Consider the following 27,192-nt stretch of genomic DNA (forward strand, 5'->3'; position numbering starts at 1 on the left):
ATATATACACACACATATTGTGTATACATACACAGGTAAGCAAACACAAAATGTCAACAACTATTAAATATAGATGGTAAGTGTATGAGTGCTTCTCATACTATCCTTTCCATTGTTATGTGTGTTTAAAAATGTTTATGATAAAAAAGGTTTAAACGTTTAAACCTCCACTCATTTTCAGATAGAAAACCGGGCTTCAGAGAGGTAAAAGGGAGCTGCCTGCTCGTGATAACATAGCTAGTCAGTGACAGGCTGAGGACCTAGATGCCTGGCTCCCAGTTCAGTTTTCTTTCCATCACATCCGGAATGACCTTCCTTACATTGTTCCCAGCTCTGAAACAAAGGCTGCGTCAAATTGATGAGTCAGGAAATCTACAAGGACATATCCCTCCATCCCTAATTCAAATGGGGTCAGGGATTTTTATCAATTTCAAACAGACCCACAGTTGATGGATTTTCCTGGAGCCTGTATACTTGTCATCATGAATGGGTCCTATGTGATTTAAGCCACTTAACAACAACAAAAGGATGTTTCTTCTATTCTCATTAGCTAAGGGTTTAAAAATAAAAGAGATAAGCCTTCAACAGGAATGCAGTTCCTATACTGAGGGCCTCTCCGAAAAGGTGACTTTTCCCTCTGCCACTTTTTAACTTCTTTTTTTTTCATATTTTGTTCTGACCTCCCAGTCATCCAAGCCGTGATGTAGCACAGCCTCCGTAGATTCAAAACTCAGTTCTAATACTCATTAGTTGTGCAACATTGAACATGGAGTGTGACCTCTCTGTGGCTCATTTCATAACTTGTAAAATGGATATAATGATAGTGTGGTCAGTAGAATAATGGCTCCCAAAGACATCCACATCCTCATCCCCAAAACCTGTAAATATGTCACTTACTTGGAAAATGGGCTTTGTGTGATTAAGATGATAGACCTGAGGTGGAGGATTATCCTAGATTATCTGGATGGGCCATATCTAATCAGTTGAGTCCCTAAAGTCAAAGAACCTTTCCTAGGGGTGGGCAAAGAGAAAGTTGCTAAGACAGAAGAAAGACTTGCTGAGTCATTGTAAAGAAGGACCTCAATATTGCTGAAAATGGGCTTCCTCTGATTAGAAAAGAAATGTGACTAGGTATCACCTAAAAGTGCTGAAGAAGAACTTCACAAACCTCAGAATTTTCTAGTAGCCAAATTTTTAAAATGTAAAAAGATAAACATAAACATAATTTTAATAATATATTTTATTTAATCCACTGTATCCAAAATATTATCATTTTAACATATGGTCAGTATAAAATTATTAATGAGATATTTTACATTGTTTTGTACTAAATCTTTGAAGTTGATGAATATTTTACACTTACAGCTCATCTCAATTTGGATTTCTCACATTTCAAGTGCTTAATAGCACATGTGACCAGCAGCTACTGTATTGAACAGTGCAGCTTACAGAGCATAGAACAGAGGGCCTCTGGCCTGAGGGACACCAGGCATAGTTGAAATCAAAGGAACTATACTGAAAAATGGGGGTTAAGTAGAAGTTTAAATCCTGAATATTGAGACCTGCTTCCCTATAGCACTATCCCACACAGCCTTGTTTCCTACACTTGGCTTTCAAAACTCAGACGGCCAGACTTACACCCTTAAGGCAGTTCTTAAATATGAGCAGGTAGCCAAGGATCACCAGACATTTGAGGAAAGTGTTTAATATGAAATATGGAGAATAAACAATTTTCGGAGATCATTCTCTATGAGTCTCTCACATTTCCACATACCTTTCAAGCAGAGGCACTATGCTTTTGCTCCAGGCTACCCTTTCAAGGATGTTTGTATAGCAAACAACCTTAGAAGATAGAGATAGTGTCTCCCTCTGAGACAAAGGGAAGATCTGCTTGCTATCCAGTTTAGTATCTTACTCTGGAGCAAGAGTCAGAAAGAATGACAGTCCATTATAAAAGATTAGGGTTCCCAAGCTTAGAGTTCCTCTCCTGCAATACAACCTACTGTGTGTGCAGGCATCACTCAGGCTTCTTTGTGTGTCCTTGTGGGAAATTATGCTCAGGAGACTGATGCAAATGCTGATACTCTGGTTGTGGCTATTGCTATGAGTGATAAAGTTGCTGACCAGAGAGTCTCATGTCTCTGCCAGCATCCATGCAACTGTGTCAGGCTAACTTGTTAGCTTGCAACTAGGGTAAAATCTTAGACTCTTCACAGTTCTTGACAAAAAACTAACAGGAAAAGACAAAGGCAACTTGGAAAAAAAGAAACTATGAAGAGACATGAAGGTTTTTTTTAAAAATTCAGTTTAAGATCCTGGGAGATAAAAAAAGTTATTACATTCATGAAACAAGAATGGGATGCCATAGAAATGGGATAATCACAGAATAAAAAAGAGTCTTTTGGAATTAAAACTGTGATGGTAGAAATGTAAAACTCATTAGAATGGTTGGAAAATAAAATTGAGGAATAGAGGAAAGAAAGATAAGAAAATTAGAGGAGCTCCAACATCTAAATAATAGGAATTCAGAAAGACAAATAGAGAAAATTGAAGGAAAGAAATAAATGAAAAGAATAATTGAAGTAAATTTGGAACATGAGTTTCCAAATTGAAAGTCCCCCTAAATGCGAAGCCCAGTGAATAAAAGTAGATTGACGTACCAACACACACCATCACTAAATTTCAGAACACAGGGAAAAAAGGAAAAAAATCTTACCAGTTTCCAGAGGGACAAACCAGTTCTCATATAAAAGATTAACAATTATAATTGCTTTAGCTCTCTAAACATCCTCAGAGGAAGTTAAAGCATAATGGAGAACTGTGTTTAAAATTATGAGAGCTTTCTTATTCAGCCAAACTATCAATTTAGTGTGAGGGTAGAATAAAAATATTTTCAAACATGCAAGGTCTCAAAAAGAAAGGGGTAAAAAGGAATTCCTGGGATTATGGTGAAGAGAGATTCTCGAGATGACAACTATGTACTAGGGGTAGAGAGCAGCCAGGCCAGGACGGAACACGTCAGGCTGTTCCACGTGGGAAAGATCTCTTCAAGAAGTAGAAACTGATAGAATATCTGCTATATTTGAAAGTATTGAGAACATTTAAATTATTGGAGGAGTATTTAGAGCTGAATTACTAATAAGTACATAGAAAACTAAGCAAATGATAAGACAATCACTAACTTCTAGGAAGACAAAAATAAGTGTGCAAGACAGGAAAAGTAAGAGGATACAAGCTGGTTCAGTGATGAAGACAGTGTTTACATAGTTGTAATCATGTAAACACTGATTATTGATATATTCTATATTATAATTAACTATTCTGAGAAACTAAGGATAGGAAGTGGCCTTGGGGAGGTGGGGTGATGCTGTGAAAAAAAGAGAAAATCTTGATTTTTTTAGTTTTAGTCATTCTGGAGACTGAAGAAGTAACAATATAAGCATGTTACTCAGAGATATCAAGGTAAATATCAAAAGAAAGTTAAAATTGTTTCATGTGGTTGCCTCTGGGGAGCTACAATGGGCTGGGCATGGAGAATGACTCCTGGTTTTGGTAATTAGTCTTGTGGACTAGTTAACTAATATTATGTGCGTGTACAACTTCCATAAGGTAAGTACTAAGCAACAACAAAAACAAAAAGAAGCAATGTGATCTTGCATTGTGTTTTGGCACCTTTCTGCTGCCATGGCCACGGCATAAAAGGGGTGGTCACCTGCGAGGAGCCTGGTGAGTTGTATGGAAGCTTCTCTAACACCCTCAGGGCAGCAGCAGCCGCCTGGTGTACCCTTTGTTCCTCAGAGAAGCCTCCTCAAAGAGGCACTGTGGCCGTGAATAAAGCATTCAGGACAGTCACCTTCCAGGAGGGTCCCACAGGAAGGGTGGCAGAGGAACACAAAGAAGGGCTTTGTCCGGGTAGAGGGAACAGGTCATGGGCAGAAATTGCCCTGAGATTGACTCCCCATTGCCCTAGGTCCCAAGATCCTGGGAAAGAAAAGGTCAATCTGCTTTTTTTTCTCAACTTTTAAATCCAAGGTGCTATGGTCTGAATGTTTATGTCCCTCCCAAATTCATATGTTGAAACTGAACTCCCCAAGGTGACAGTATTAGGAGGTGGAACCATTAGGAAGGGATTAGGTCATGAAGGCAAAGCCCCCATGAATGGAACTAGTACCCTTACAGGGGAAGCCTGAGAGAGCTCCCTTGCCCCTTCTGCCAGGGGAGGTTATAAGGAGACAGCCATCTATGAACCAGGAAGCAGGTCCTCACCAGATACCAAATCTACCAGTGCCTTGATCTTGGAATTCCCAGCCTCCAGAACTGTGAGAAATAAATGCTTGTTGTTTATAAACCACCCAGTTTATGGTATTTTTGTTATAGCAGTCTGAACGGACTAAGACGCAGGCATTTATAATCAGGAATGGAAACAAAGTTGTATGGGTATAGTAATTGGTGCCATGGGATCTTGACTTTCTTCCCCAGTAAATGAGCTGGTCATCACAGTTCCACCAACCAAGAGGCTAGGGGAAATTCTATTAGATACTCAGCAAGCAGAATGCCTTGTCCTAGATCCAGATGTGACTCCTGTCCACTGTCAGTTTGCAATAAGTAGGGGAGGGAAGATGGACACAAATCATTAGAAAGCAAGTTAGCTTACTATCAGTGCTATGTAAGTGCTCCTAGAAACGTGCACTACAGGTGTCGAGAAGTAAAAGACCTCGTTCCTTGATGCATTAATCAGAGAAGACCTTATGGCTGAGGTAGACTTAGTGGCAAATGCAAGGTTTCCCTAGGTAAAAATGGTGGAAAAAGAGCACAGTCAGAGAGAATGCTTGAATAAAGATACGGGAATTTGGAAAGACAAAATTCAATTTGAGTGCCAACTACATGCCATTGTCAATATCAACCTCATATGGTACTAAAGACCACTTTCCCCCTTCTGTAAACATGCCCAGGGTCACAGTTTAGTCTATGGCAGAGCCAAGATTTAAATCTAGGTCTGTTTGATGCAAAATCTGTGTATTCCCCACTGTTCTGTGCTCCCTCTTATGCAGGCATAAGAAAGTATAAGCCTATTCAGGAAATAACTTTGGGTTCCCCCCAAGCCAGACCAGATAAAATTGAAGTGCAAATTGTTTGTTTTGAAGATAATTCCAGGAAATTTTGGTAAGGGGATGGGGAAATGAGATAGGGAAGGAAAGAGAACCAATAAAAAGTTCATTATTAAACAAACTGCGGCTGTAGGTAACCAGAACTGAACCCTGCTGGGAAATTCTGGGATCCAGTGTATGCCCTCACCTCAGAGTTCTCTCTCTCCAAGGGGCTGAGGGTTTTCTTTGTTGCTGCTCACATTCACACATTTCCTTCAAGTTGCAAAACTGGAAGAGAACACAGGAGATGACACTTCTGATAGTACAGAGGATAGAATAATGAATGGACTCCAAGGGCAACAGAATCTACATGGAGATATTTGACCTGTTTATATCACCTCCTAACAGACAATAAACTCAGGGCCCTTGATGAACTACCCCAATCCTTTTTCCACAATTCAGAAATCCTAAAACTCGAGAAATGATTTACTTTCATAAATTTGTGACAAACTCATTTAGTATCAAAACCTGATCTTACTGTAAGTTCACTCATAGTCTTCTTTTTTTAATCCCACTTTGGGTGAATATTTCCTCATTTTCCTCTAGAAAAATTTGCTGCTCTGAATTCTAAAACACATTTGACTCCCAGGGAGATTGGATAAGGGACTGTGGACCTGGAATTAAAAAACAGTTCCTTGCCTCTTAAATTGAACTCTTCACCAGATCTCCATCAGAAAGAGCTCTTCTGTCTATGGGCATGCGTTTGAGGGTCAGAGGTTATCGGACACAGAATGCTCACTAGGAGCCTGAGCAAGGGTATACTTTCTGAGTCCCATCCTGGGGATGCCACGCCTCTAGTGGCTTAGATTGGCTCCAAAGAGGAGAGTGTGCTGCCGTCGGCCAGGTAACCCCCACCCCCTGGTCTGGGTGCCAGCTCTAGTTTGCAGAGCATTAGAGGCTGATGGACTTTCCACAGAAAGCACTTCTACTCATTAGTGATAAATAAATGAAAAGCAATAGGATATATTGGAGTATATGAGGAAGCCATTTGGTTTAAAGCTAATTTGGCCTGACCTTGTACTTCCAAAAGGGCCTGACGTGGCCTGTTGAGCATGCATCTGCTGTAAACATTTACAGTGTCCCAAAGACAAGAATGATGGCCTTAAAGATAGGGATGTAGTTTTCCTCCATATCAGCATTTGCTTAAGGATAAGCATCTCTTCCTAGAAACTAAGGATTAATTACCAACCTGCTGTGCTCACCTCATGACCACTAACCTGCTGTGCTCACCTTGTGATCACAGACCTGCTGTGCCAGTTAAACATCTGTGACAGTATTAAAAGAGATATTCCTTGGGCCAGCCTGGTGGTGCAGCGGTTAAGACCACACATACCACTTCAGCGGCCTGGGGTTTGCCGGTTCAGATCCTGGGTACAGACCTATGCACTGCTTGTCAAACCACGCTGTGGCAGGTGTTCCACATATAAAGTAAGGGAAGATGAGCACGGATGTTAGCTCAGGGCCAGTCTTCCTCAGCAAAAAAAGAGGAGGATTAGTGGCAGACGTTATCTAAGGGCTAATCTTCCTCAAAAGAAAAAAAAAAGATATTCCTATCATATGTGATGTATGTTCTTTGTTCCAAGACCGTATATAAGCACTCTGTACAGCCCACTTCTTTGGGTGTGCTTCCTTCCTTGGGGGAGGAGGCCACCCCCCAGGCTATAGTCCTCAGACCTGGCTCATAATAAACTCACCTAAAATTTTGATTATGGATAATTTGTGTCAACATTAGAAATGCACTTTCCTTCCCAGAATAGCACAAGATGAATCCAGAGACTCCTCTATTAAATTAATTTAACTAATTTATTTTTTCCATCCAAAACCAACCTAAACAAAGTAAAAGGTAATGCAGTAGGGAAATGTTCACAATATGATTAACCTGGTGAACTAATGATACTTGGGAACTAGACGACCTGAGATTAGATCCCAGATCCGCCATGTGACCTTAGGCAAGTCTCTTAACCTCACTAATCCTTAGTTTTCACATTTGCAAAATATGTAATAATAATATTTGCCTCGTAGATTTGGTGTGAGGATTAAAAGAGAGAAAATATGTAAAGCTCCTAAAAGAGTGCCTAGCACAACTGTGTTTCCTTAGCATTAGCCTTTATTATTATTTAAAAGTTCTTAAAAATCGTAAGAATAATATGAATACTCTGATAGAAAAAAATGAGCAAAGGATAGTGTAAGCAATGGAGGAAAGGAGAATAAACAATGGCTAAAATATCTGTGAAAGAAAATTCAACCTCACTAGTTCAAAGAAATGCAGACTGAAACAACTTGTTACTACTATTCCCCTATCCAATTAACGCAGATTAAAAATATCTTGCCACAGTAAAACCCCATCGTAGTGCCGTAAGTGAGTCTAAAAACATCTGTGTGAAATGCAAAGGTCACACGATTATGAGGGCAATGAAACGACTCTCTGGAGCCTGCTGGAGAGAAGCAATCCCGAACCGTCATTACTGCAGGATTCTATGGAACCTTCTGTTGGGGAAGAGGAGGCGTCATGTCTGCTGATGGCATGAAGACAGACACATCTTTTCTGACGGGCAACTGGCATTGTGTGTCAATGGCCTTACAAAGCTTCTTAACTCAGGACCAGTTCTTCTACAACCAGCAACTTATTCTTAAGGAGATCAAAGGTCTCACCAAGACTCATGATTACAGATTTTATCTCAGTTTTATTTAATAATTGAAAATTCAAAATAACCTAAATGTATAAAAGCAGGACCTCATTTAAATGAATAACAGCACATTTATTAAATTGAATTCTATGAGATTATTTAAAATTTATGTTTTTAGTGAGTATTTCGTGGCATAGGTAAATGTCATTAAACTAAATGAGGATACCATATACATTAATATGAAAGTATATGTAATCCCAATTTGTGTCCGTGTGTGTTTGTGTGTGGAAGTGGTTAGCTTTAAGTAGTGGAATTATTGGGATTTCATATTCTTCTTTATACTTTTTATTTATTTTCCAAGTTTCTCTGATAAATTGTAATATTTTTATAATCTTAAATGATTAAAATTGCTATGGAACAATCTCAAGAACGACAAAAACAAAAGTGAAATATTTGTTCAATGCCTCTCAGAGGGAGGGCTCTGGGGTAGGCGCAGCCCAGTAAAGATGCTCACCCTTCACTAGTGAGAAACCAGAAACCCCCTTTCCCAGAGGAGCTAAGTTCTTTTTTCCAATAAATGTCAGTAGTGTCCTAGCAGGGTTTCTCTTTTTCACTTCAGAGGGGCGGGAACCACATGTGAGACTGCCTTCTCCCCACACCTAGCCTCATCACCTCCTCCCTAGGGGACCTCAGGAGGCGACTGAGCTTCTGAGCCATGTTTCCTATCTGGGAAGCAGTGATGATAACAGAATCTACTGCATGTCCATGGTGACAAGACTCAGCCAAGACAAGACAGAAAGTACTGGGCAGACTGGCTCACAGCGCATGTTTAATAAGTGCCCATTTCGTCTCTAATTGTAGCCTTCCTGGTGGCCTCTTGGGAGATTAAACATGTATAATAATGATCTGTGGTTGCACAGAACATTCTTGAAACTTCTTTCTTGAACTTCCTGCAGTTTGTTCGCTGGCGGTGGTGACTTAGAGGATGAGCACCCGACGGCTGTCCCACCTCCTCTGGAGAAGAGTTTTTCAGACTTTGTTGACTGCAAGGCACCATAGGAAATGTGTTTGGTCTTGTGATGCAGTCCATATCTGTATCTATATAACGAAAAGAAAAGTCGAATGACATAACACCTTACCTTTACTACATGTGATGCATTCAGGTCACTTCTATTTCACTAAATTCTATTTCTTTTCTAAAAATTGCTAATCGCAGCCCACTAAGTTGATTTCACCATTCAATAATGGGTGATGAACTGCACTTTGAAACTTTAGGGCCAAATGTAAAAACCACCTGAGAAGAGTATTTATAATGCAGGCTCCAGAGGGCTGGCATGGGGACAGGGAATCTGCATTTTTAACAAATTCTCTGAGAGCAATGCCTGTTGTGGAGGACAACACTTTGAGGAACTCTGTTCTAGAACCTCGGTGTACTATCGGCTCTGTCAGCCTGGAAATGACGTTTCTGGTTTGCTGCTCCAGATATGATTTAGGTCCTGACTTACTGCACATACACAAGGTACAATGGCAGGAGATTGGTGAAGGCCTCACTTCCGCCCTCTCTGTCGGCAAGCAGGGTCATGAAGGCATTTGGCTTTTCTGCCTCTGCATAGGCAAAGATGGTATTTTGGTGTTGAAAGACAAGGCGTGGTGCACCCATTTTGCTGGTGTTGGTGACAGGAAGTGTGGCATAATCCCAGCACCAGTGGCCATTGGGGCAGCTTCTGATGAGGGAGGCTCCACCATGGCGTCATGGGCAGCAGCGGTAGGGTGGTTTGGGAGACAGCATTTTCCCAGTCTTAACAAAGGTAGCTAGATGCTCCCTCCGAGGCCTGGTTCCAGGGCGTGGCTTTGGGAGTCATTCTTGAAAGCACAACCTGAAGTTTGCACTCTAACTCCCATTCTACACCCTGGACTGAGTCACCTCTTGCTTGAACCAGCTAGAGAGGATTCTGTCCTCTGCAGCTGAGCCTGAGATGATATCCCAGCCACGCAGCAAAACCAATGCAACAATGGTATACACGCAGCTCTTTTTTGACTCAGACTTCTTCACCAGACTTGGTAGCCATCAAATAAAGTAATAAAACAAAATAAATCTAAAAGTCTGTCTCCAAAAGACAAATATTTCCTACCATCGAGACTTCCCAAGAAAGGTTGCCGCAGACAAAAGCTTTCTAGCAATGACAGCATTGTTGGAGCTATTACACTGCCTCCAAAGGTGATCTTGTTTAAAAGAAAAACCCTCTTTGGGATATAGGATTTCTGGCCAGTTTATTAGGAACTCAGTGTGTGTGCATTTGGTAACCACAGGAGGCAATGGGGTAACAGAGAGATAATACAGAGTATCCGTTTTCAAGGAGCTTCCAGATACCCCAACCAAGCCTTAGGCTCACCATGATAAGTGCTGTGGTGGGGTCTGTACAAAGGACAATGACTTAGCCTCACCCTCCGCACAGTGCCCAGGCATTTCACTGCTCATATGGCCTGAATCCACAGCCTCACGCCTACAAACTGGCATTTAATGTAAACACTTAATACCATGTGTCCTTTGTAGTAGTGATGTCAGGAGAATCCCAAGCGCAAAGGGCCTTTAGGGAGTTGGCAAGTTGAGATCAATAGGTTTATACCAGGGAAATGTGTTTAATGGAGAGTTTGAGTATATAAAAATAGTATTATTCTTTTCTCTAAAAAGAAGGGGAAAATCAAATAAGGGGGGAGCATATAGTTAAAATATCAGTGCTGATTAACATAATTTTTAGTGTGCAGATTTATGACGTGGATGGTAGCAAACATGCCCACTCTATTTTTGTCTTGAGAATTGAATTTTGGAAGAAATGGAAGATCAGTCCAAAGGCGAGTTGGTACTCTGGTGCTACGACAGCATTGCAAAGGAGAAAAATGCCTTGATTGGCAAAAGTTTTGATAAGAGACCCCAACAGAAACCAAGAGCCTTGGGTATTCCAACTCATTTGTTTTTTAGCTCAGTAGAGAATACTGTGCTGGATATCTTTCATTTTCCCTTCCAGACCCACTGTCCACCCATCTGCATGCTGATCCGTGTGCTTTATGGACTGCTCATAAGCTCACAAGCCGAGGAGGAGCACATGGGCAAGCTGTGATGGGTGATTCCCATTTGCCCCTCCAGATCCTCTGTCCAACTGCTCTGTTGATAGATATTTACAGACCGTATCAACAAGCTCCCCTTGTCCTCTGGCTTCAGGTTAGAGAGCCAATGAGGTGCCCTGGCAGAGATTAGAGGAAGAGAGGAAAGTGAGGGTGGGGCATTTATTCCTCTGGCTCCCTCTCTGTAGGGCCGGCTATGGGTTCCAGAAACTGTGCTCCTCCATCCAAGGCCAAGCTGCTTTGGGGCAGGCAGCCCTCCTTCATGGCTACAGCTCTCTCTTCCAGATCAGAACTATCCTCTCTCCTGACCTAAGGGTGGGAAGCACCCTCCCCCATAGCCAGCTGCTGGTTGCTTCAGCATTCCTTGCTTCCATGTTCGTCTTTGTAAATCATTCCTTCCCTTAACTCTCCTCATTTTCCGCATTTGCCTGTGTCCCTTGTTTCCCATGGAGATCCTACCTGGAAGGTGGTTGTTCAGAGAAAGTTTTCTCCGTATTTGAACAGGGCCAGTGAGAAGTTAATTTGCCTGCTGTTCAAACACCTCAGTGAGCTCAGCTTCTGTCTGGAAAGGATCCTAGCAGGGCTGTGCTCTGTGTCCTATGGGGATGGTCATCTCCCCACTGTGACACTCAGGGTTGGAGCCAAGTTAGCGCAGCATCAGCTTTACGCAGGAAGGTGGGCATGGCCCCTGCCCAGCCTGCCCACTCACCTGAGGATCAAAGGGGGAACACCATCTCTTCCTGACCTCCGAGAGCCTGGGCTTCAGATGTGACCTCACACCTGCTGCCAAGTGCAAGGTATGAAAAAGACTTTTCTTCTTTAGATTCTGCCTTTTCACTAAAGCCGCAGCCCCGGACAGTTAACTAGAGCAAGGTTACTCAAAGAATAGTCCGGGACCACTGCTGGTGTGCAAACTGATAAGGAACTTGCACTGAAATAAATCAGCTATGCTCAGCTGACTGACTTTTCTTTTCCCGTAGCAAGACTTTCCTGATGAAGGAAGTGGTGTGTTGATTTATATTCTTGCATAAGCTCTTTTTCTCATCACAGAGAGGGAACAAACATTTCCCAGACTGGTATTTGGGCACCTGGAGTAGTCCTGAAGTAGAGTACTGGAGAGTTGGATCTGGGCAATAAACTAGATCAGTGCTTCCCGATTGTGCTCCATGGAATCCTAAGCCTATCGGACACCCTGTCCATGAAGGTTGGGAAATTGCCAGAGATTCACAAAGCACATGGTCATGCTAATGGCTCTGACAAGTCCTGCAGTAAAAGAATTTGATTACTTTTGTTTAGCATAGACTTTCCCACACTTGCTTGAAATGATTTTGTCATGTCATGGGCATTACCATTTGTGAAATTAGGAAACACCCTTCAGGAGATGCTCAGCCAGTTGATCTCTAGAGTCTCTTAGATAGATATTTATTTTCCTAACTACCCATTAATGTCTAATACCTGAAGACTACCAAATATTTTCATGTACTTTGCTCAATGAGTCTCATTGTTATGCTGTGAGAAACAGGGCAGAAATTGTAAATTCCACTCTACACAGGAGTAATTGGAGATTGAGTGGTCAGACAGATTATGTGACTTGCTCAAAGTCGATGCAAACTTGCAAAAAGTGAAGCTAGAATTTGACACCCAGATCATCAAACTCTAAAGTCTATGTTTCCTACGATAATGCATTGACTCTTTGACCTGGAAGGAATCTTAGAGAATAATGCATCTAATTAGGAAAATAGTGCTCTAGCAAAGGAGTGATTCCATGCTACTCCAGTGCTCATACACTGGACTTTGAGCTGAGAGGTGTGAGGTTGAAAGCTGTTTCTTTACATCATTTTACACTTATCTCTTGTTTTGATTCCAGTGTTTCCAATCCTGGGGAATGGAGCATATTTTCCTTCTAAAATGGAGAGAAGATTAAGGATTGAATGTCACAGACCCTGGACTTCTGAGTTTGTTCGCAAAACAAGGCATATGGCGTTGGAGAGAGAGGTAGGGCTTGACATGATATCCTACATCCCTGAGGAAAGTGCAAAGGGTGTGGGGTTTCATGGCACTTGGTTAAAGTGATTAAGTCATTGTCTATCCTTTCATGGTCAATTAAAAGAAAAAGAAGAAAAGGTGATTACTTTTGCCTTTTTAAAAAGGAAGCCTGAAAAATAATCTGATCATGATGTTCTCTGTGTGTATGTTTCTAACCAGGTTTTCATCTAATCATTTGTCCCTTCATTCATTTGTTTATTCACTCAGTAAACTGTCCTGAGTACCTACTGTGTGTCAGGCAATGTGCTAGGAGCTGAAGAAACAGAAGGAGTGAGACACATTTCTCGCCCAAGTCGAATATGAACCATCATTACCATCAACAAACAAGTATTGAGTGTCTTGTGTCAGAGACTTCGGGACTGGGCATTCAGGGACCTATAACAAAGCATGGCATGGCAGGGTCCTTGTCCTTCAAGGGTTCAGTTTCCTGGAGGAGACAGCTATGCCCATAAAGGGCTAAGTAACATTAGGCAGTGCTAAGTGCCAGTTGAGTGGAATGAAGAGTAAGTCTAACCAGCATTGCAGAGACAGGAAAATCACTCCTGGTCCGGGCAGGTGGGGAAGTTGTCACGGTGACATAAATGTGGTCAAAGCTAATAATAACTCTATCATAAACCACAGCATTGCAAGGGAGATGGAATAATTTCTTTGAGAGAATGAAATCTTTTGGTTTAAATCAGGAACTCATGGAAATAAATCTGGCACTTAAAGAGTTTCGGGTTTCGTTTCTGCCGTAAGGGTTCATTTGTGGGTAACTAGTTCCCGAAATAGGGAGCTTGTCTCTCCAGGTTGGAGTCATCTTGAATGGGAGAGATGAAAGTTCATGATTCTTTTGAAAGTTATTCAACTTAATTGTGTTTGGCACTTTTTAAGTAAGGAAAATTACCCTAAACTGGATGGTTTTTTAGATTACATTGTTATCTGTGAGAAGTTTCTCTCATGTAATTACTATGTGCTAGCTCTATAATTATAAGGAAGACTTGAATTTTCTCCTTATCACTGAAAATGACTGCCTCTCCTGTGTTGAAAAAAAGACTTGACTTCTCCTTTTTTACTTTCTCATGCTCAAATAAGCTATCAAAAGCTAATTCCCCTTCCAGTAAATTATGAAGAACTTAAAAATGAAAATGTAATTGATGATGCAGATCTTTCCACAGCTTTATTAAAAAAAAAAGTTTGGGTATCATATCCTGTTAGTTTCAGAGAAATTACGATAATTTAATACAAAATCTTATATTTATGTGGTTACATTCTAGATGGAAAATCAGATCCATGGTTAGTGAGAGTTGTTTTCTTTTTAAAGATTGGCCCTGCGCTAACATCTGTTGCCAATTGTTTTTGTTTTTCTTCTTCTTCTCCCCAAAGCCCCCCAGTACATACTGTATACTCTAGTTGTAGATCCTTCTAGTTCTGCTACGTGGGAAGCCAGCTCAGCATGGCAGTGCTAGGTCTGTGCCCAGGATCTGAATGGGAGAAACCCTGGGCCTCCAAAGTGGAGTGCGCAAACTTAACCACTCAGCCACAGGGACAGCCCCACTGAGGGTTTTAAATTTTATTTATTTTAAGTTCTTAGAACCACACGGGGTTAATATACAACTCTATTTGACTCAACTTCAACCAACAAAATAAGCTTGCAAGTTTGAGATACTGAATAAAATGCCTCCTGATCTCCCTTGAATTCTCATAGAGAATACTGCAGGGTTTGGCCACAGATAAGAAGCACCAGAGAGTTCTTCCCTTCCAAGAAAGACAACTAAAAAAAAACTGGATGAAATTAAGTTTTTACTTTTTTTCCTCAAAAAATCTAAGCGCTAACAAGATAGTGAGGATTTAGTCTGCAAAAATCTAGAAGGCAAAATCCCAGGGAGGTAAACTTACCACACGAAGCTACTTTGACCCCAACAGTAATTGTCAAATCTGAAGACATGCACAAAACTGAGGTGCTGTTTGGTGGTCTCACAAAGAAAAGCAAGATGTCAAAGCCTGGGGCCCACCCATGGTGAGGAGTCCCACTTCCTTCCCAAATATATTAACTTGGGATCCAAAGGCCTATACCCCCAGTCAAATGAAGGGCCAAAAGTAAACCAGCCCTTGTGTGGATTTGCAGCTCAGGTTTGCATCACTCGGATGGTCCAAAAAACCACAAGCTCGAACTCAGACCAAGCACGTCCCTTGCTAGCAATGTCCCAGGAACAGACAAAAATATTGTCCAGAGAAAAGTTCCATCATCTCAGACATCAATCACTACTAAATTACTTTCAATTACAATGATGACCAGCACACTGTCAAATATAATCAGTCACATCAATGAGAACAAGCAGAAATAACAGACAATAGAATCAGACCGCTAATATCAGAAAGATTTCCAATATTAGAATTATAAGATACAGACTATAAAATATCTGTATTTCTTATGGTTAAAGAAAAGGAAGCACAGATCTCCAAGGAACAAGAAACTCCAAAAAGGCCAAGAGTACTACCCAATTTTTGTAAAAACAAACAAGATGCCTTCAAATACCTCCACACATATTCTAGCAGAGCTACACCTTCACAGATTGAGAAATTTGCACAAATTTCTCCACTTACGAGCCTGGATAGCCCAGGTAAACAGTGGCCGGACACCACGTGTGAAGGATGAGTGCTCCCCACCCTCGATTTGGGTCCTAAGGTTATCCTCCAGAAATAGATTATCTATCCTTTCTTTTTTTCCCTAAGAATGTGGATTTGGATAAAAACATTTATACCTTTTTGATCAAGTTTAGGCAAACCAAGAATATCCACTAGCAGTGCTAAATAAGTAGTAGAGTGTTCTTTGTGGAGAAATATCTTGGCAAATGTGAGGGGAAAAAAATCTTACCTGACTCAGTGCATTCTTATTCCTGTATTAACCCCAAAAGTGAGAAACAAAAAGCCTACCAGCTTTCACAGCAAAAAATGTTTTCCCATAAATTCTTGACTTCCACATCACTCAGTGTGGCAAAGACTGTGACGCACCACTCAGATTTGCCTTCAAGAATGAAAGAGTTAATCCTACAGAGAGTGTTGCAGACAAACTGTCTTTGTCTGTCCGCCCCCACAAGGGTTGCCTCAGCTAAAGAGAGTCCACTGGCCAAGATCTCACCTACTTCCTGAGTGGCCCACATCCAAGGACTAATCAACATGCGATATAAAGTCTTTTCACTGCCTCCTCCCCATGTGAGGCACCTCTGAAGACGATTCTATCTTTGGAACTCCCTCCAGGGTTGACTGTGTCTTCTGTTGAGACATCCAGCATCGTGGCTCAACTTCTCCCTGTGCTGAATCCTGCTTTCTTCTCTTTTCTTTTATAGGTATTGGTCCCAAGAGCATTCCTTCAGAAATCTCACACTAATCTCTGTGTTCAAGTACTACCCAGGGGACCTGGCCTGTGACACTTGAGTGTTCATTGATTTGAGCCTCTGTACCTTATTGGGGTACAAACATTTCTTCTTCATTTGTTTATCTACATGACGAGAAATTTATCTACATGACATATGACAAGAACTTATCTACATGACAGGAAATTTCCTTTCTTCTTTCTTCCAACCTGGACAACCTTTCAGGAAATTTCTTGGAAATCACTCTGCAAGAAGCATCAAGATTTAGTATATACCCTCCCAAACTCATTCCCCAGTTCTTCTCATATTTGACAATGACTTCAAGGAAACAGCAAAGTCCTGATTCTTAGAAGTGGAAACTAGTGCCCATCCCTAATCACAGCTGAAAATACTCAATTGATTCAAAGTATCTGCATTTTTAGTTTTCTTAAGAATCCGGGTTTTTTTCTCTTAGTGAGAGTGGGCCACTTCACTGCCAGTAGTATCTATAACTGGGTGGGAATTGTAGGAACGGCTCTAAAATAGGGATATGGGAGACAAGCTCTCAGTCATCTTGTGGAGAGGCTTAGCGCTGGTGAGTCTGATCAGGTTGCTTTAATTAAAATCACCGAGTGACTAAAGTCTTACTCTGGGGATTGATAGAGGCAAAGTTTTAGTCTTTCCTCTACCCACTCCATCCCCCAAACCACTGAGAATAGAATCTGATTCGATCATTCTATAGGTGAGGACAAGTCCACATCCCTAGCATTTTTTCCAGCTTTATTGAGGTACAATTGACAAAATTATGTTATTTAAAGTATACAACATGACGATTTGATATATGTAGGCATTGTGAAAGGATTCCCTCCACTGAGTTAATTTACGCATCCAGCACTTCATGTATTTACTTTTTAAAAAAATTTTGGGTGAGAACATTGAAGTTCTACTCTCTTAGCAAATTTTAGTTATGCAATACACTTTTATCAACTATAGTCAGCATGTTGTATGTTAGACCTTCAAACTCTATTTATCTCATAAACAAAAGTCCGTACCCTTTTGTCACATCCATAGCATTTGGAGGTTAATATCATCAAGCAGAAGCCTCAGCTGGCGCAGCCATGTTAATGCTTAATCCATTTGCCCTTGCCCCCTCCAGGTCAACCTAAATGCAGTTTTTTGGCATTAGGTTCTTTGTCGGTTTTGCAAATGAGTTTTATTTTTGTAACACATACTAGATCCAGGAACAACTATTTTTAAACAAGAAAAATAGACACATTAAAAACAAACAGAGCTGGGATGTTTTTTGGTTTGGGGGATGGAGTTAGAAGAGCGTTGAGGAAGTTTAACTGACTTCGGCCCTGTTTTACTGGCTTTAATAAAATGCAGGTGTTTAGGGTTATAACTTACCTGGATGGGTTTATTTACCTTCAGATGCTTTTATTGTCTGGGGACGGGCGGGGTTAAAGGAGAAGAGGAAACTAGGAAATTAAAGGCTTTGGGCGAAGACAACCAAGAGTGAAATTCAGGCAGTCCTCGCATTGAAATTCAGGATTCTGAAAATTCTTCTGCAGACTGGTTACTCGGAACCAGAGTTCTGGGAATGGAGGCTCACCCCAGGCCACCCACCAGAGGAAGCAGCAACCCAGGAAGACACATCACTTCCCTGCAGCAGCTGATGTGAGGGGAAAACGTCAGTTAGAGTTTTCAATTATCAAAGTGCTTAATGCACTCTCCTGACAGACCCCAAGATAGCAAGACTGTTTCCTCAAATTCAGGTGCAGAGGCTGTTGGTGAAGCAGCTGTCAGTGGGTCCTGCTGTCCTGGGATCTTCCCATCCTCTCCCCGCACAGCCCGCTCAGTGGGGCTGTGTCCTCAGTGGAGATGGGAGGGCTGCCCTTTTGCGCTCTGGCCTGCTCAGATGGCGGGTCTGCCCCAGCCAGCAGGGGCAGCAAAAGGAGGCCGCTTGAGGGTGAGCACTTATTTCCTCTGGTGGTTGGGTTTCTCTTTCTTGAGAGGTGAAGGAAAAGGAGAGAAGGAGCCACTGGAGATAGAAAGGAACTTCTCGGCCCTGGAAGCAGTATCTGAGGGCACTTTCTGATCTATGTTTCTAACAGGGCTTTCGCCAATATTCACCTTGTCAGTAAGAGAACCGGGCTAAGCTGAAAATTAGTTTCTATTTTGACTTTTCCTCAGAATATCAAAACATCCACTTTCTCCTGATGTGAGACAGAGTTGGAAAGACTTTCCATCCAGTAATTTTTATAAACTGTTTGAGATCCTTATATTATGAGATGAGAGAAATTTTTGTTATCTTGATTGTTGGAAATGTTCTTGGGACCCTGAGGGCTTGTGTGCTTGTTGGCGATAAAACTTCAAAGGATAAAGTAAAACTGGCCTACACTGGACATGGAGAGAATTCGCTTCCTGCTTTGGAGATGAATGGGGAAGATAAGACAAGGGAAGAAATCCAAGGAGGAGGCAGTGAGAGCACAGAGCAAAATGCAGAGAGGCGAGGACCAGGTGAAAGTGCCCGGGCCTAGGGCCGCACAGGTCGTTGAAGAGGGGTGGCGGGGCTGCTCTTCAGAGGAAGTTCCTTGCCCAGCTGTGACGTAAGACTCCATTTCTGCTCTAAAATCCTCAATAAAGACTCCTTTGTTCACATTTTCTTTTTAATGGAACTCAAAAAAGGGACAGTTGTTTCATAGTACCCCACAGCATGGAGCTAACAGGCAGAGGAGGAGGCCCTCATAGGAACCGGGCTCCCAGGAGCTTATGGGATTCTTAGGGAGGGCTCCAGGCCTCCCCCAGTTATGGATCTGGGAGGAATGAGTTAGTTTGATCTAGATCTCCAAGAGGCGGGGCCCCACTAGATAATCTTCTGGGCCATACGGATGAAAGAAAATAAAATATCACTCGCTAAAATCAACTGTAGGGTCCAGAATACAAAAGAACACTCTCTTCCTCCTCCAATATGTTTAGTTTTGCAGTATCATCAGCGCTGGGCTGTGCGTGGCACGAAGTGGAAGGATACTGACCCTCCTCTCCAGTGGGGCGGGCATGTAAAGAAATGAACGTCATACAAGAAGATAATCACCCTAACAGAGCTCTGAGGACAAGGCCACGTGAGAGGATGGGAAGGAGGAGCTTTGAGGAATGTGGTTGACGCCTCTCTCAGATGTAAAGAAGTCACCGCAGTGTCGTCTGCCTGGAGAGCTACTCCTTGAGGGGGCAACTCTTCTTAGCACGTCTTTCCTTAAAGGCTTGTGTTTGCAAGTCTCTAGGGTACAGCAGCTTTCTGAGCATTTCCTTCAAGGATTCTGTGCCTTGTAAAAACTCTTCTGCATTTCTGTGAAAGTGATTTATTAAGAAAAATAATAATAATAAAGAAAGATGTTGTGTGATTCTTGGATTGCCACATCAAGCAGGAAACAAAGGAAATATTGTATAGAAAATGATTGCAAGGGCGGTGGTGCCTTCTTCAAATGGGTCCTTCGCTACAGGCGTGGGCCTTCCAGGGGAATCAGAAGAGGATTTCTTCCTCCTGCCCACTAAGCCTTTGAAAAAAGTAATTTCTTATGAAACCCATTTCAAATTAACTACCTTAAATTTGAGTATGCCTATCAGTTTCCTGCAGAACCCTGACCCATTAAACTGATGCCATGACTCATTAAAAAAAAAGAGAATTTCTTCCTGGTCAGGTGGGTGCACAGTGCTGCACAGGCCACACCAATGTGACGCAGAGTGTCTCACTATTAAGAGAAATTGTGTGTTAAGCACACGGGCATTTACAGATTTTTTTTTCTTTTTATTCTTCTAACATCTATACCCTGTATATTTTGCTTTAACATGTTTGATGTAACTTTTTTAATGGTTCATTGTGTGCTATGATGACAAGACAGGATTTAGAGTCAAAAGTTCCAGATTCGAATCCTGGCTTTTTTACAAAGGAATTGGAGGAACTCAAGCAAACCAGCACTCTGTGAAGCGTCAGTTTCTTCATCTATAAAATGGGCTGCTGATAACGTCTGACATTTTACAAAGCCTTTCTCAGGCTCAACCCACAGAGCCATGCAATCAGCAGTCTTGAAATCAAGCCTCTCAGAAGCTGGGGAGAAGCTGTGTTAGCTGATTAGCTACATGATTCTTCTGACTCTAACTTTTCGAACCCTTCCTATGTTCCAACATTGTATCCAATGAGTGAGCCTGTTTCTCACTTATTTTCACCAACGCCCCATGCATTTGACACCGTCATCACCCCATTTTACAGCCAGGGACACTGAGGCTTGAGTTTAAGCGGTTGCCTGCGATCACTTGGTTAGGAATCTGAACAGCCTGACCCAGAACACACACTCTCCAGAAAGTGGCCACGCAGTTCTGTCCCAAGTTTCTGTTCAAAGCTCTCCTCAGCCCTCCTCCTCCTGTCGTGGGCCTGGTGCCCTCCTGCTTGGAAAGACTGACAGAAGTTGCTCAGCGCCATCCTCCCACGTATATTTGTGAAGTCACAGCATCTCTACTTTGAGAAATTTCTGAGTGGTGTCCTCACAGGCCCTTGGGTGAATAGATTTGCTGCAGAGCTTCCTCCAGTGTTTGGAGCATTTTGCATGATGAATGGTGTCATTGGTCTTTCTGGGCTGGTGCTGGAGCCCCTTGTGTCTTTGAGACAAGGGATGATGAGCTGCCTGGCTCCTCCCCAGCTGGCAGGCACTGGCAACCACTTCTCACACCTAATTGGAGCCTGTAACAACACAGCCAGGATCTCCAAGACCAGACATTGCCACTTACTGCCAAATGATGAAAAACCTTCTGACCTGCCTCCTGATTGTTTTCAAATTAAAAGGTACTTTGGGGACAACTGAAATTCCCCCAAGTGCTTGTCTGAACGATTTTTGGCAGCTTCTCCCAAAGTGCTCTGGCTCCCAGCACAACCACCCAGCCTCAGACTTTCCACCCAGTGCAGGCCCATGCCCTGCCCATTTTCTGAGCTCATGCTCTAAGCACTGTGCCAGTACCTCCTCTGCTAGGGGCTCCCTCCTGCCCAGCATAGCTGGTACCTTTGCCCCAGGTCAACTTGTTGAAAGAGTAAGCCTGGTAAAGGGCCCTAGAGTCTGCCCTGGGCTTTGGGGAGAGCACCCCCCAAAGACTCCAGTTGGGCAGCACACCTGTGAGCACTGGAATGAGATGCCTCAGGGGCCTACCTGCCAGGGAGCACCCTTGCTGACTTAGGGATGCTGCTTTCACAGAACTCTTAAGGGTTTACCTCTCTGCCTCCAAGGATCAGATCCAAAGACAGAGCTAAAAGGAGCACTAGGGAGCACCTACCCCAACTCTAAATGAGGCCTATGGATATGAGTGAGTAGCCCAATAAGGTTTAGCAATGAGTTTACGGCAGAACTGGGACTAGAGTCAGGGCCTTGTGTGGCCCAGGCTGCGCTCTGTTGCCACCCTTGTCTTCCACGCCTCACTCTGCCACTGATGGCTGTTCTCACCTCCTTCTTCCCCCTGGAAAGACAGTTTGATGCACTAGAATTTGAAGACGGAGAGAAAGTTATGGGAGGCTCCAGAATCTCATGGGGCCACATAAAGATGGAATTGAATTCATTTCTGTTTTAAGATGACCATAATTATTGGACTTAATCCTGATCTTATTCCCTTGAAAGCTGTTTTAAGGCTGGGATGCACTGAGTTGACCTTTTCTGTTCTTTCCTGACTGTCTGTGTTCTGATCACGTCATCATTGTCCCATGGCTCTTTTCTTTCTTCCCTTTCAGGGAATTTGGTCACTTCCCAAAGTTCTAACTTTGGTTTTCCTTCCTTGCCTTCCCTTTCCCCCATGCTTTTCCATCAGGGTTATTGGCTTGGCACTATGGACCATTTTCTCCCTGAAGTTCTCTGCTCCCTCAGCTTTAGTGAGACCATACTCTCCTCGTTTTCCTCCCACCACTCTGGTCACTTGTTCTCAGGCTCTTTTGTGGGCATCTCCTCTTATGGGGGTTCTTCCCTGAATGTCAGTACTTTAGTAGGGTCCATCCTTGGCTTAGTCCATCTCCTCTTTTCACCCTACATTCTCTTCTAGAGTAAGCGCTGCTATGGTTTTCCTGATGCATCTGCACGCTATGGTTGTAGTAGACTGTTAGTTGGGTTTTGTAGTAGGTTTTCAAGGCCCAGACAGCTTCCCAATTTCCTGAATCTGGTAACAAATTCTCTTCTCCTGGCCTGTGACCCATAATCTAGGCTAAGCTGGCCATAGCACACCATCCTCCTGCTGACAGGGATTGGGTTATGTTTTCACTGTTGGATCAAACATGGCTATCCCACTTGTTCTCTATTGGCATCACCATACACCCATCAAGGATTGATTCTCCACCCCTCTCTGCCTTTCTCTGAGCCCTAGGAGACTTATTTTTACAGGCTGCATCAACCAAGGTTCCTTGCCCTCTGGCTTCTTTCTGGTGGGTTTGGCAGTAGGAGGTATCAACAAGAAATCACAGGAGGAAGAGATAAAAAGCAGTCAAAGTATGTGGAGTTAAACCTCAATGCCAAAGGGAATGGAATTGATATGACCATCAAACCATAAAAGAAGGAAGATTGGCAGCCTGAAGGAATTTATGAGTCACACGTGTGGGAACTGAAACCTAACTGACACCCTTTCCAAGGCTAGGCTTACATTTCTGCTAGAAATCTGTGCCTGAATGAAACATGGACACCTCAAACCCAACCTGCCACCTTCCACCAGCCCCGGCCTATCTTTCCCCTGTATTCCCAACAACATCGGCCACCTTGCCTTTCAAGTTGGAAATCTCTTAGGTCTTCTTTGATTCTTCTTTTCCTCTGATTTCCCACATATAGTGCATCCCCAAGCTCTGTTGATTCCACCTTTGAAATGCCATCCTTGCCATCCTCACTCCTTTGCCATAATCTGGGCCCTTCACAATATTTACATGTCCTGTTCCCACTGCTTCTTAACTGGGTTAACTAACAAGTCCTGTCCCCAGACTTACTCCTCCAAATTTATCCACACATTATCACTGGAGATATTTCTCTCTCTTTTATTACTATGAAATATTTCATACTACAGAGAAGTATAGAGAATAACATTACACCTATGTACACCAACAAACAGATTGCTTCAGAACTTTTTTTTAAAGATTTGATAAAATATGGCAAAATATTAAGAGAAAAAAGCATGTCAGATACAGTTGAAGCCTCTTATGTTTCTCTCCCCAACCCCATTTCCCTCCTTCCCCCTGACAGAAGCCAACACTATCTTGAATTTTGTATTTTTCAAGAAATTTGTTTACCACATATATATGCATTAACAATACTTACTATTGTTTTCTGTATTTGAAATCTTTATATAAATGATTTCAATTGTACAGTATCCCTCTGCAGCTTGCTTTTCTCAGTCAATAAGATGTTTCCAAGACTTATACCCTTAGACACCTGTAGCTCTCTTTCATTAATGTTAACTGTTGTAGAAGCTTCTGTTGTGTGACTAAACCACAGTTTATTTATACATTCTTCCATTTATGGGTATTTATTTCTAATTTTTTACAGTGAACTCTCTCATCTACGTATCCTTGTATATGTGTGAGAGTCCCTGAGACATAAACACAGTATAAAATTGATGGGTCTAAAGGTAGGTACATCTTTATCTTTATACGTTGTCAAAATCTTCTCCAAATTGCTTATACCAATTTATATCCCTGCTAGCACTACATACGAGTTACCATTTCACACTCATCAGATTGACAAAACGGAGAAGTCTGACACCCCCAAGTATTGGAGATATTGTGGAAAAGTGGGACTTCAGAGTTGGTTTAATTTGCATGTTTTTATTACTAGTAAGATGGAGCATTGCTCATGTTTATTTCCCATTCTCGGTTCCTCTTATATGTGTTGTTGGTTTATATCTTTAGCCCATTTTTCTATTAGATATTTTGGCTTTTTCCCTATTGATTTGTAGGAATTCTTCTTATGTGCTGGATATTTTTCCTTTGGTAGTTACGTGAGGATCAGTCATCCTCTCCCAGTCAGTGGCTGGTAATTTCACTTTGATAAATTTGACTACGTTAAAATTTTAAAACTTATATGTAACAAAAACTTACTATAAACAACATTTTCCTTTGTGGTTGATTCTTTCATGTCTTACTGGAGAAATCTTTCTACCTTGAGATCATAAAAATATTCTCGCATGCTTTTTTCTTGCACAATTGTAGTCTGATCAGGGCTGGAAAACTATAACAGTTCAAATAACAGGAGGTAGTCAACAGGTCACAAACACAAAAATATGAAAATGTGCACCAGGAAACCCCACCACTTTCTTTCAGGCTGTCTGACCTGAAGAAGGTCACTGAACTTCTCTCTGTAAAATAGGCAACATGTGGCCCTGTGTTTGTCCCTGGCTGGTTGGGAAGCCCTGAATAAATGTCAAGGAGGGCTACTAGTCACATGATCTGCCTTCAACTGCTCTCCTAGTGCCCTCCTCTGGCATTTTCTGGATTTGTGGAATCTCCAGCTGCAGTTATAATGCCATCCTCCAGACCCTAGACCAGGACAACCTTGTGCTGACCTGGCTGACTCAGCTGGAACATGGCAAAAGCCACTCAGAACTTTGAATCTGAGCTGGTTTCATTTGTTCAAGTAATTGGAGTTTATAGAGCCCCTGCCAGGGCGACAATGCTGTGAGGAGTGGGAAGTTATATCGGATCCAAAATGAAGCCCTGCTTCCTCGGAGGGAGAGGTGGGGAGAAATGGGATATCCATCCTCGCTCCCTCCCTCAGCTACATTCCTAGTGTTTAGAGCTTCTGGAGTAAAATATCAGGACTTGGTCTAGGAAAATTGAAAATAGAAAGAAGATGAAGTTTGTTTTGAACTGATCTTTAGCTTTTGCCATTCTGCAACTCAACTCCTTTTCTGGTGCTCTTTCTCTTTCCGTCATGGTGTCCCCCTAACACCCCTCACCCTCTCTCCTTATTCTACCTAGCAAAACCTGCACTCAGAACAGCACCTGACACCTTGTACACCTCAATAAATGTGACCATTACCACCAAGAAAGAACGGAAGGGCATCCTTTTGCTATATTCTTTACATGTAGCACTATTATCATCATGCCCATTTTACAGATGAGGAAAATGAAACAAATGAAGATAAGTAACCAGCCCAAGTTCACAGGAGTATTGACTAAAGGAGCTTAGATTCACACAAGGGTTGAGGCCACACGCTAAATAACTCTGGCTCCCCAGGCCATGTTCCATACTGAGAGGCAGGAGGGGAGCTTGAGTCCTCAACAGGAAAGCCAGACAGCAGATGCTTACACACCCCCCCCCCCCGGTCAGTAGCCCAGTTATCCTGACCATAGAGCCCCCCAGTGTGTATGTGTGCAGGCTGAGCTAGAGGAGTGGGAATGAGGCAGCTGAGACACAGAATTCTAAAACGTGGGCTCTGATGGGGGAACATGGAAAAATAACTTTAAAAAATAATGGAAAGTGAAAGTCTTCATCTTCTGTAAAAGGCATTCTTTAAAAATCACCACCACCCACAATTACAACAGGAAGGGAGAAAGCAGTAAATAGTAAGTGGGGAAAAGGTTTGGGAACCAGGAGTCCATCCTGATGCCCCTAGAGAAGCTACCCATCTTTGTGCCACCCACAATGCCAGTTCTGAACAATTGCCCTAGATGCTCTCTTTAAAGCCTTGTGTCTGCAGGGAACCCCAGTGACACCAGGAATTATGACCTCCTCTTCTCCCGAGCGCTGTAGTTCACATGACAATCACTGGTTCCAGAAGCCTGGTCATGAACTCCTAAAGGAGGAGCCCAAATCTAGTCCCAGCTGAGTAATTCCAGGCTCTGGGAAGTGAGAAGGTTGAGGAGAAGGAGGGTCTCATCGGCTCTTATATCCATCCTGGCAGTCCAATTCTTGCCTTTCTCATGCAAAGACGTGTAACAGAGACACCACAAACAGAAGAGAGAAAAGACCTATGCCACCCTGGGGAAAGCTTGGTTTAGAGAGAAAGAGAAATCATGTATGTGTGTATGTGTGTGTATCTTTTTAACACCACTGTGGTTGAATTCTGACTCATTTTATAATATGAGTAGTCATTCAACTCTTTTAAAGTTTAAAAACAAATAAGAGGGACTTTCAATTCCAGTCTGGCACATAAGAAGCTTAGAAGTCATCATTCCATCTTAACAAGTAAAAAAGTTGGACAAACTGAAAAATCAACGACTCTTCTTAGATCTGTCAAAAAAGTGAGATCACAGCTCCTCCCTGGCCCCACATCTCCCTCCCCAGGACCCAGCACCTCTCCCCAGGGGCCCAGGACCCCCAAACAGGCCAGACACAGAGGGAAAGGGGCCACAACTCAGCCTTCTCCACACTCCAGCCTGGGCTAGAGCAGAGTGGTCCAGCTGCATGGGACTTAAGTGTAAGGAGGTCCAGGGTACAAGGGGACAGGGAGGAGGGAAATAGAAAAAAACGTGAGGTCACAAGGTAAACTTCTGCCACCCAAATTTGAGAGAGACAGAGAGGTGGATACAGAGAATCACAACCACCAGAGCAGAAACCCATGAGCAGAGACCTCTGTGGGAGGGAACTAGAGGAAGGGTAGAAAAAATCGGACTATAATTGACGAATTGCTAGAGGCTAAGTGTGGACAGCTCTGTGAGTTAAAAACTCCAAGGAGACCCAGTCATTGGAGTGGGACCCCACACATTTGTGAATTTTACCTCTAGGAGCTCCACCAGCTTCTCACAGTGAAGACAGGAGAAAAATCACCTCATGTTTCCAGTGGGAGTCAGAAAAGAGGAACCATTTTGAAATACTCCAGAGCATTCTGTTTTTCTTTTTTTTTTTTTTAAAGATTTTATTTTTTCCTTTTTCTCCCCAAAGCCCCCCAGTACATAGTTGTATATTC

General features: G+C 42.5%; 1 long non-coding RNA gene across 1 annotated transcript; it reads left to right on the forward strand.

Moving 5' to 3' along the window:
* Positions 1-11,092: 11,092 nt before the first annotated feature.
* On the forward strand, positions 11,093-23,515 carry LOC139046412 (uncharacterized). The gene is made up of 3 exons (XR_011506478.1): positions 11,093-11,694; positions 12,765-12,892; positions 16,273-23,515. It is a non-coding gene; the product is annotated as an uncharacterized lncRNA (long non-coding RNA).
* The last annotated feature ends 3,677 nt before the right edge of the window (positions 23,516-27,192 follow it).

Source organism: Equus asinus, chromosome 10 (genome assembly GCF_041296235.1).
Source record: "Equus asinus isolate D_3611 breed Donkey chromosome 10, EquAss-T2T_v2, whole genome shotgun sequence".
Classification (NCBI taxonomy): Eukaryota; Metazoa; Chordata; class Mammalia; order Perissodactyla; family Equidae; genus Equus; species Equus asinus.